Source organism: Neolamprologus brichardi, chromosome 17 (genome assembly GCF_056152115.1).
Source record: "Neolamprologus brichardi isolate AB-2024 chromosome 17, ASM5615211v1, whole genome shotgun sequence".
NCBI classification, from domain to species: Eukaryota; Metazoa; Chordata; class Actinopteri; order Cichliformes; family Cichlidae; genus Neolamprologus; species Neolamprologus brichardi.
Genome location: NC_142120.1, coordinates 26180600 through 26192673, shown reverse-complemented (window position 1 = coordinate 26192673; position 12074 = coordinate 26180600). Strand labels below are relative to the sequence as shown.

The 12074-nt window shown below is 38.4% G+C and overlaps 1 protein-coding gene across 4 annotated transcripts in view; it reads right to left on the bottom strand.

The window, feature by feature from the left end:
* The window catches only part of tns3.2 (tensin 3, tandem duplicate 2), a 53844-nt gene that overhangs the window by 10208 nt on the left and 31562 nt on the right, over positions 1-12074 (bottom strand). The window lies entirely within an intron of this gene.

The following is a 12074-nucleotide window of genomic DNA, read 5'->3' as shown; positions in this document are numbered from 1 at the left end:
CTTGGACTGTAGTAGACTAGCTTTGCATGATTCATGATTCAAAATAATTTTTGTTTGTCCTAAACTGAATCTTGCGCAGCTCACATCACACAGTATATTAAGATCACACAACCTTTAAGCCAACTTTATTCTGATTGGCTGCCTTTTGCAAACAGAAGGTTTGAACAGCACTTGGTTTTTTTGTTGGACACTCAACAAATCTCTGGGAGAATTCTGCATTGATAAAGAGAAAGCTGACTCTCCTTTTCTTCGCCCAAGAGAACCAATCAACAGCTGAACTACAAAAATAGTTTGTGCAACAATCACATTGTTGCACAGCCACATGCACACAGCTGAGGTTGTAGTTCACAACAGTTTGGCCAAGATACATACTGTATTTGTAAATGTTCCAGTCTATAGTTGTTGTGCTAAAGATGTAGGTAAGGTCAAACTTGTGGTTTTTCTTGGTTGACTATCGATAATGTGAATTAGCAATTGCTCAGTACTGCTGGGATGGACTATCACCTTGGATTGCTAAATGGCCAGACTATCACAGAAAATGAGAAAAACATAACAGGCCCACATGGCTTCTGTTTTTAATTAAGTTGCTACATAAAAGAGCTAAACGTAAAGGATACATGACTGATATTTCAGTAGTGCTGACTTTACCAAACTGACCATTTTTTAAGCTTTGTTTAAGAAAAAATTCTGTGTAACCATCGGGACTAACATTCAGTTAAAACTCAAATTGCACATATAGAAGAGAGTTAGTGAGAGGTTATCGGAGCCAGTCTGCCAAGAAAGTACATTTCTGTGAATTGACAGTCTGTGTGTGTCTGTGTGTGTGTTTCAGGAGGGATGGGGGTCACTCCAAACATCCATGCTGGGCATTCTGATCATGCAGTGTGTCATTCAGCAAACATGAGGGCAGGCTTCCTCAGACTAAAGACAGGACTGTGAACTACGATGAGTCACCGTGAAAATAGTCAGTCACTATAAAGAGCTCCTTGTTTGGCTGGCTGGCTGCCCCACCCCCTTCCTCTCTTCCGCTCGTTCTCTCCATTCAAGTACTGGTAGATGGAGGCATTTTGACTGAGCTTTGTTTGTGATCATACTGGACAAGCGGCATCATCTCAAGTGGATTATATAATCCTACATGCTGACAGTGAGTTAATGAATTCAAAGAATTTGTTACAAATAAGGCCCAGTGTGTAAAGTACACAGTGTGTGTGTGTGTAACAGAATAAACTGTGCAATAGTTTAAAGAGTAAAACTTAAAGTTAACTAGCTTACATTTTCTCTGTCCTTAAATTCCTAAGGTAACCTAAAAAACAATATCAACTCTCTGGGTGACAAGTCCTTAGTTATTATTAACTAACCGTGTCTGGATTCTGGTGCATATCAACAAAGAAACAAAACAAACAAAACACATAGTGGTATAAAGGAACATTTCTAAATTAAATCCAGGAGTAATATAGCAAATAATGAGCGTATTTTTCATCAGCCACTAGTGAAATGCTATGGCTTCTTGCCATGATGCTATGAATTTCCCACAGCTTAATGTTTACATGCATTTTTACAGTGCCAACACTCTGTATGGCATAACAAGTGTCCTCAAGTTTAAATGTAAAGTGTCAATATAATGGCAGCTGCTGTGGTAATGGCTCATTTCAAACATATCAAAAAGTTTCTTGTGTATGCTTTAAACTAAAAACTGGTGCCACTTGAATTGGCACTTCTCTGGTCAGTTGGTGACTGAATTTCTAAACGCATCTGACAAATAACAACATTTGAATAGAAGCTATAGGTACAGCTACCTGTGCTTCTGCTAAAATGGCTTCCTTTTCTTACAGAGTTTTGAAAGACTTTTGTTTGTGTTGCAGAGTGACTTTTACAGAGTCATATCTGAATGTTTATTCATCACAGCTATTTGTCTGCAGGTCTTAGAGAAAACAAATGGGTTCTTGCATATGCAAAGATGCTATTTTTATGTTACAAGGAAAAGTACATCACAGTCCAGAAAATTTACTAATAAAAGTTAAAGATAAAAATAGTTCATGCAAAAAAAAAAAAAATAGATTAGTGTTATAATATCATTACTTATTGCAAAACCACCCACATCAGATACTTAGAGTCAAAAGGGACCTCTTCAAATTAATTGTTCAGCACAACTAAGAACTTAAATATCTAAATTATTTTTGTTCAATTAAAAGAATGAAGGAAAAACAGTGAATCCTTCTTCCTGAAAACCTAACACCATGAAATAGTTGGTATGTTGCCTGAAAATTAAGAAACAATCTTCTGTGAATCAGTTTTTGTAGAGGAATAAATGCGACACCAATCACTGAAATGTGGTGCAGTATCAGAAATATAAGATGTATAAATATGTAAAGAAATGTACTTATTGACAAACACCACATTCCCACACAGTATCCGATGCACCAAACAGTAACAGTTGACACTCAAATTGAATTCTCGAAGGTTAAAGGTCAAGAGCTCAGTGCACAAAAAGTTACATAAATAAAAGCAGGCGCACGCACATGTACACACATAAGCGATGATGTGCAGTTCAGAAAGCAAAGATAATCCCGGGCTGTGTTGGTGTCGTTGTCTCTTACAGGGAACACACGCAAACTGAAGGGAGAGCAGCAGCCATTCCCACAGTCACTGTCTTTATTCCTCTCTGGGGATGATTCCAGGAATGCAGCCAATTCTCATCTCCCCACCGTTCCCACGGTCGATTATCTTCACCGTGATTTTTCACATCTGTGGCTCATCGCGCCTCATCCCAGCACGTTTGCTTAATTACAGAACAGTCATACGTGTGGCAACACCAGCTGACCCCAACCTGACCTCTGACCTTAGATTCTGCTCTGTGACTGAATCCACAGACTGCTATTACACCTTTCACTGGCAGTAGCTATGCTACACAGTATCCATAGCTACACACTTTCAGGCAGGTACAAATTAAAGATGAAAAAACCCTGTGCTATGTATGAAAATAGAAAACTGATTTTTCTTGCAATATATTTCTTTACAAGTTTCTTATAAGACTGCATTGCAAAACAGGACATGTATTTTTAAGAGCATATATATAGAGACCAACTGTATTATTCTATTAAATGGTAAATGGCCTGTATTTGTATAGCGCTTTATTAGTCCCTAAGGACCCCAAAGCGCTTTACACAACCAGTCATCCACATTTTATGTGAATGGTGAAGTTAACAAACAAAACCACCGCTATTGGTCTGACACTAACCCACATTGGATGGATCCCTCCAAGACTGTTGGAACAACAAAAGTGATGGTTTGGTGTGGTATATGGGGTACAACGATAGTGGGTCCATTCTTCATCAATGGAAACCTCAAGGCCACTGGATATTTGAAATTGCTACATGATGATGTGTTTCCCTCTATATGCACTGAAGCTGGCACGTTCCCTGAGTTTTTCTAGCAAGATGGTGCACCACCACATTATGGGTGCCAGGTCTGAGCATTCCTAGCTAGATGAGCAGTTTCCTGGAAAGTGGATTGGTCATCATGGGCCAGTTGAATGGCCCCCAAGGTCTCCCGATCTGACCCCCTTACACTTTTATCTTTGGGCTCGTCTGAAGGCAATTGTCTATGGTGTGAAGATACGAGATGTGCAGTACCTGAAACTACAGATACTGGATGCCTGTGCTGGCATTTCTCCTGTGGTGTTGCTATCAGTGTGTGAAGAGTGGGAGAAGAGGGTTGCATTGACAATCGAACACAGTGGGCAGCACATTGAACACATTTTAGAAGTGGTCAGAAACTTGTAAATAACTCATGAAAGAATGAAGCTATGTTGAAACCAAGCACACCATTGTTTTTCTTGTGACATTACCAATAAGTGTCACATGGCCCTCTTCCTATTGAAAAAACAAAAGTTGTATCCAAGATGGCCGACTTCTAAATGGCCACCATGGTCACGACCCATCTTGAGGAGTTTGCCCCCTCACATATACTAATGTGCCACAAACAGGACTTTAATATCACCAACCATTCCCATGTTATTACGGTGTATCCATATAAATGGCCCACCCTGTACAATGAATCTTGCCAGTCTAAAGAAGCTTGGAAGAAGGTAAAGCAGAAAGAAAAATAACTCCAGGAAAGAGCAGCTGAAAGGAATTATGTGTGAAACATCTGTCCACTGAATTTTGATAGACAGCTTTCATCCAAGTCCAGGAAGATCACAGCTATCATCCAAATAAAGGCAGACATAGACATACAATAGAAAAAAAATGTATAAATTAATGGACTGAATGTTGCCAATGAAGTCTAGAGTCAAAGATACTCCACAACAAACTAAATGGACAGTGTAACCATCCAGGTTTGCCAGATACTATACACTCTGGTGGTTTAAGTAAAATGATAATAATTTGATGCTCAAAAAAAAAAGAAAAAAAATCTGTTGGCATGTAAGACATCAACTTATGTTAATAGTGTGGATTAAAAGAAGAAGATGATGTTTTGGGAAGGATAGTCATCTCTTCATTGGAAACAGAAAAAGCAACAAAATCTTTGTCAAATCCAAACTGCTGAGCCAACCTCCACTCTCAGCAACCTGTGGTTCACACTGTTTCCGCTCGCATTAAACAAGAGTCATTACTATCAATGGCAGCTAGAAGTCTCAGTTATTTGCTGGAACTAATGATTTAATCAGATTCCTTGTGTCATCCTTACTCATGTTCAGGTGAAAAATGGTCTTTTGCTAATTTGCTAAATACATTAATCAATCAATAATCAAGTATACTTCTGACTAAAATCACCATTCAATAACGCTAGACTCTTGTTAACTACCATACAGTGCACATATTATTAGACCACCACCCAGTTTAAGGTTTATACCACAGCTTCCCTAAATGAACTGTACTGGTAATTACCAAACAAATTCCAAATTTACAGTTTTACAACATAGGAGAAAAAAAACATAAAGTACATTATTGTTTTTGATTAAGATGGTAAAATACAGAAAAAAATAGTTTTAGTCTTTGAATGTTGTGCTTTATTAAAAAGAAGTCAGGAAACATGTAACTTCTAGCTGCTTAAAGTTTTGCGTGAAAAAAATGTTTCTGTTCCTAAAACAGTAGCTCAAGATACCAGAGTTATATTGGTGGGTCCATCACTTTGGTCCAGACCAAAAGAGCTCAAGTTTTCACATGACATTTTCTGTTTCAGTTCCTTCCCTGTTGCACTGTAAATTTGTTCATTTCATCACTTTCAGCTCTTAGCGTGATATGCTAAACTTGGTTAGTAACCAATTGAGTTGCTGAACAAACTATGCATTGAAACTTTAGGATGATTTTTTTTTCCTTTAGCGTTTTCCTGTGCACTGTTTTGCTCTCACTTGAACAAAGCCTCTTCAGTTTACCATTAAACCATGCAAAACCTTTTCCAAATGGCACAAGCCCATGTGGGCACAACTGCCAAGCACCTCCACCCCTCCACACACACACACACACACACACACACACACACACACACACACACACACACACACACTTTTCTGATCACAGTGAGTGATGGTTAGGTGGCTCAGACTGTGAATGTGTGTACCGTATACCTTCTTACTTAGAACAAATATGAATTCTATTCAATAAAATACAACCTGATCTGGAGATTATATTTTCCTCAGACTGCAGAGCCTGCTGAATAAATTAGGAAAGATACAGCGGGCTAATGTTTTATCTGACAAAGAAGAACTTTGTGTGGTGCATTATTAGCAGAGAAGGCTGAGCCTACGCACATACATAAACACAAGGATGCATGCAGCTCTGCTGGAGAAACGGCATGCTGACCACAGGAATGCAGAGTGCAAGTATTCAATACACACACACATACACACACAGACTTAGGCTGGCACGTCTGGAGTTTCACAGTATGTTACAGTACAGCTGTTCACTGGGATCACAGACTGCAGCTTCTCAGAGAAACAATGGGGGAGGAAGACACCTGCTGCTACCCATATACCCAGTGAGACTATGTGTTATGAAGAAATAATAATGTCAAAAATAGTTTAGCTTAAGTAAGGTTCTTGTTCATTCCGGTGAATTTAAAAGTTAAGCCCTGACAGTAGAAACCTTAATTTTAATGAGAACAAGTCAAACCCCGAGTTGAAGCTTAATTTCTATATATAAATCTGCCAACGTGAGTTTTTGGATGATTTAAGTATTGGTTTCCTGTTTATAAACAACTCCAATTCTGAGTGTGCAACAGGAAGGCTGAAAATATGCTGCGGTCTTAGAGATGGACTTTTTCTGTGCATACACAGCATTTCTCAAACTTTTTGCCTGTTTGATCGATACCTGACAGCATGCAGTCGAATTTTGATGATAAATAGCAAAATACTTACAATCACTTAAAAGACAGTACCAAAGAGTACCAAACTTCTTGTAATTTACCAAAAATATTTACAGACTAGATACAATGGATGGTATATATGTGCAAAAACTACAGCAATTTTTAAAGCATATTGAATAAAGCACATGAATCACAATTTCCATCTGCAAACTGATGATGTTTAGGTTGGGGGAATAAAAACTGCTGGTGCTAATTCTCCAGTTGAGGAGTATTTGTTCATTACAGAAGTAGGAACAACAATTACTACATCTCTAACAAGACGTCTGTCCTCTAAAAGAAAGGCAGAAGGCATGATGGAAATATCTTTTCAGCTTGTTTAATATATTTCTGTGAAGAATCTCCACACACATTAGATGTATTTTAAGTCAGTTTTTGCTAAGTTGGCTCTTGTTATGTTTTGCTTTTTATCTAAAAGCCAAATTTCAGTATATAGTTTCATATACTCTCATTGGGAGAAATTGGTTGCTGTGCTAAAAACCTGCTAATGTTTGCTTCTGGTGCTAACAGATTTTAATGGTTGCCTATAATTTTTCATGTTTGTCGCCAAACACTCACTAACTACTAGACGAGCAGTAGTAGCACTTGGGAAATGTAGAAGATTTGCCTTCCAGTTAAAAGTTAGCTAATGGGCTTCAAAAGATACTACTTTTACTTTGAAACCAAACAGTGTCAATTTGCTGTTCGTTTTGCAGTTTTCACTACAGATCAGTGTTTGCAGACAAGTCAGTTTCTTCCCTTCAAATGACAACCACAGCAATGTGCCAGCAACCAATGCGATCCACATCCAATTCATCTGGCACATGTAAAACATTTGCTTCTGTTTTTCTTTCTTGATTTTCTAAACTGAATACAATTATGATTAAGTCTCCTTACTGTATGGGCAATTTAGCCAGGACCTAACCATCAATGAAGATGATAAGCTGCCAAAAGTATCTCCAAAAACAACTTTAAACAAATTTAGCCCATTTTTCTGCAGTCGGATCAACTGTTTGTCTGAGTCTGGGGAGAGAAGGGCATGCAGCTTTCTCTTTGGTATCACCTGGCCCTAAATCAGAATGCAATCAGCTGTCTGGTAAGGCCTTACTTGGAAAAAAAAAAAACTCAATCAATTTGAGTTTCTGCGATGTCTTCCTTCCTCCTCCTCCTCCACCCATTCAGCTATTCAGAAACTTAGTGTCCAAGTTGTGGGGAGGACAAACTAGTAGGAGGTTGTATGTGAAACAAATTCCTTTGCTCTCTGTTAGTGTTCAGACTGACAATTTTATCAACTTAGTAAAATGGCAAAGGAGAGGGAGTGAAGAATAACAACACTGTAAATAAAGACCAGTAATCAAGACTGTGTTTGAAGGGACTAGACCATCGCTCGGGCTTTTATTCGAGAATTGTCATGATGACAATGATTTTATGGACCACAGTCAGATTCAGTGCTATGGTTTCACTCATAATATAATGACATAACTATGCAAATCAATCATCACATGCTCATGTTATTCAGTTTTAGCTCCCTCAAGATGAAGATGAATATCAGTATTCTTCATGTATCAGTAAAGCATGTAAACAACCCAGATATTTGATCAGTTCAAGTGAAATTCCTCAAACTTGACCCGTCTGGAGAAGTAATCATGCTTTTTTTTTCTCCTGGTATTGGATCCACACATGTTGGAGCCTTTCTAACACCGTGGAGACATGTATGATGCTAACTAAAAAGCAACTTGTCAATTTATTTTTTCTGTCTCAAATCACTGTAGGTCAAATAGACATGTTGATAAGTCTAATACAGCCATTCATTCAGTTTAATTCCAATTAATTTAAAACAACAAGTAAATAAAATGCTGCACTTTTTTTAACCTGTCTGTGTGGAAATAATGGTTACAGCAAAATAATGAATACAAAATAACTGGATGTAAGTCCTCTTCTGTGAGCATTTCTGCTGCTCCATAAGTCTATATCATTGTTTAGTTCTTCTGAGAGGTAAACCTTACCCTGTTCAAATCTGGCCATAAACTCCACCCTTGTGCAAAGATCATGTCATATGGACTGCCTACAGATTCCATACTTCCTGCTTTGTCATATGGTTCCAAAGTGTACTAAAAATGATTGCATCATCAGCATTTGCATGCTAGACAATGTATGCTCTGGTAAGTCTCACATAACCAGAGCTTTAACACGGACCAGTTGTTGATTAATGATTGGAGGAACAAAATCCTTGTTTCGGTTTTTCCATCTTGGTGCCTGCGTCCTGAACAGGCCCTCTGTCTGCTCTGTTGTCAAAAGTTTCCATCTTGTGGTTTGATTTTCTCCATCTTTGCCCTTGCTTTCCTGCGCCACAGCAAAAGTCAAACATCTGCACAGTGTCTCTGAACAGCCTTTGTCAATAAATTTGTCCCATAGGGAAATGGAGCTTTTTTTTTTAAACTTCTCTAAATTCTGAACCTGTTATTGACACTGTGCAGCTACTTATGCTAACAACAACTATCTGCAGATTCCTTGATATTTTTGTCTAGTCCTGTTCTGTCTTCCTCCCTTCAGCCCCAACTGGTTGCAGCAAGTGGTCGCTTTGGTGTTAGCTCACAGGGTTTTCTGTTTCCTCTGTATTGTTGTCCAGTCTTTACCTTACCGTATAAAATGCTTTGATGTAACTGTTTTTGTGATTTGGCGCTATGTAAATACAACTGAACTGAAAATTTAAAAAACAAACAAAAAACTTAGTGATTAGTGATAGTGCTTAATTGTAGTGTGCAGTATGGTAATAAACAAAAAAAAAGAAAATCCTTCAATTGCTCTACTTTAACCATAGTACTTAATTCTTACTACTTAATAGTGTCAAATTCTTTAGTGAATACACCTTTTTGATGATTATTAAGAATTAATTAACTGAAAATAGCTACTTGTTATAGTTATTAGTATTTGAAAAAGCTACTACACAGTAAAAGGGCTAAAGTCAGAATACTTGGCCATTTGAGGGCAGCAAAAACATATTCTGAATGCAACATTGAGGAAACATCATGACACATCCACTTCACCATAACACTCAACCATTTCTGTGGCCGTGGCTTTTATTTTGGCATGTCATGCAAGAGACTTTTGTAAGTTGCCAGTGGTAACAAAAAGAAAAGAACCCACCTCCCAAGCAGTGCATAAATGTTCCATGCGACATAGTTTTGGCAATGATGTCTGGATACTGGAGGAGACGGATTTCAAAACCTGAGACTGCTGCAGTCGTTGGAAAAGACACTGTGCCAAAAACTTTGAAACCACTTCTTTCACTTTTATCCTGACTACAGGGCACTGTTGACATCATGCCAACAATTACCAATGCATCAACCATAACAGCATCATAACAATCGTCATAGAGAGATGACTCTGTTTAGTTGTTAGTTTGTAGCTGTTCTTTCTCTGTGGTGTTGAGTTTTCATGTTTCTATAGAGATTGAAAATGTGACGTCATTCAAGGGTAAAACCGCAAAGAATTCTGGGAACTCGTGGCAAGAGGTACTAGCGCACGCAGGCTTTCAATTGAAATCAGTTACACAGCGATAAAAAGAAACACAAAAAACTGTCAAGAAGCTGTTGTATTATTAACTGCAATAGCCGGTCACACGACAGCCACGGGAAGCCGACGGGTAAAGAGATTGTTTTTTTATTGGATTACGTCGTTGAAGAGAAATTGTTCGAGCCATGTTTCCGAAGTAAAAAGAGGCGACGGATGGCCTGGATTGCAGCCATTCAAAGACCAAATATAACGTCCCAGAACACTCCAGCTCACAGGCTAGTTTGCTCCAAACATTTCCACAAAGGTCAGTCTTCTGTTGTAGTTAATACGTCATTTTTTATAACATAATTAGTGATATAGGTTACAAGCAAGTCTGGCGCTGAACAGAAATTGTGGCGCTATGCTCCTTTGTTTATTGTGCATAAATAGTGAATTGTCCTGACACAATATTGCGTTTCGCTTCATTTATTACCATGGTACAATGACAAAAACATATACTTTTATTCACAGGATAAAACAGTTTTTTTGTATCACTAATTGCCCAGTACGATTACAGCATACAGTATTATTGTCACTGCTACATTTCTGTAATGCGAACCAGAAATTATTTCCACTACTAATTATAATTACCGTTGAGCTTAAAGGTCCTATTAATAAACGGTTAACGAATGTGTATTTATGAAGACGATTTGTGAGACTGGTAAACTTATGATACGTACGATGGTCTTTCGTTCTACACGGTGCATTTCAAGCTCCTGTACCCATCCGTCGGTAAACTGTACCTGGGCTTGTTGCAGTGACCTGAAATTACTAAACTTCATGAGTGTATGCACTCACTCCAAGAACCGTATAATTATAAATATGAGCGTGGTGAAAGTTGGGCAGCACGCTAACGTATTTTGTCCACTCTGTGTGCTCGTAAGGGTATAACCCTTTCACTCCTTTGATTTTTTTCCTCGTATCTTTTCTTTGACTTTTCATCAAGTCTGTCTTTCTACGGACCGGCATTGTTCTCCTTCGTTTTGTACATAACTTTTTTGGGGGGCAAAGAAAAAGCAAGAAGGTATTGGAACCGGAGAATGAACGTTTTGCGGTGCTGCAAATGCTTGATGCGGTACTTGGATTTTTTGCCACGAGTTACCGGCATGCAATGCGCGAAAGTCACGTGGTCTGTCAATCTCTATAGAGACATTTCGTGCTTTTGGTATTTTACTATTGTCTGCAGTAGCAATTTAACATTTTGTAATGGAAGTACACCTGTCCTTTGCCTACGCCTGACAGACTATCTCTCTTTACCCATAAATGTTGGACTGTTTTCATTAACCACAGGTGGGTAACAAAATAAAGGGAAAACAGTGACCCTTTTGACCCCTATTATTTAGGGATCTGGTCATCATGCTGTTGGGGGCAGTTTCCTGTCTATCCTGAAGGGACAAGTGAACCAAAACTGCACAACAAATCAACCCAGTGTTCTGAGGGATCACCTTTATTCTGTGCCCAAGGTAGTGCTCTCTTTTATGATATACAATGCCCCCTGTTCATATAGGAACAAAGACTCACTGAAAATCCAAATCATGTGAATAATGTGAAATCCAAATCACGTGAATCATAAAACTGCATCTCAACCCAGTTGATTGCCTATGGGAGACTGTGAACCACTGTGTTTGGAAAAACTCTATACCAGTAAAATGATGGATCACTTCTCTACAGAGATGTGGAAAATCCAAGTCAAGACACACTGAAGCTGTTCTGGAGGCATATGGTACACTCAAGACACCTCTGTATACATAAATAAAGATTTTGTTTGATGATAATTAGAATATTTTTTTCTAGGATAGCTGCATAGGCAGAGATCCCCCTCACTAACTTCTGATGTAAACTCAGTCATTTTGTTCTATAAGCTGGCCTGAAATATGGCAAAGAAACCACCCATTTCATAAAAGGGTTACTCCTAATAGGCTTTCAAGGGGTGATTTTGATAACGAAGCAGATGATTTTCTTTTAATGTGCCACTCTTCTCTAGTTATGTCTGTGCCTAACTTTCTTTCTCTGTTGCAAAGCAGGGAGACGGGTTATTTCCACCGTACTGAAGAAGTCCTGGTGACCAGTTTTGTAAATTTGTATCTCATTTCCTTAAGCTTTTCATATATTTTTGCTTATCAAATGTCCAGAAATAGCAGTAAAATGCATCAAATTCAAAAGATGCGCCATTTTGC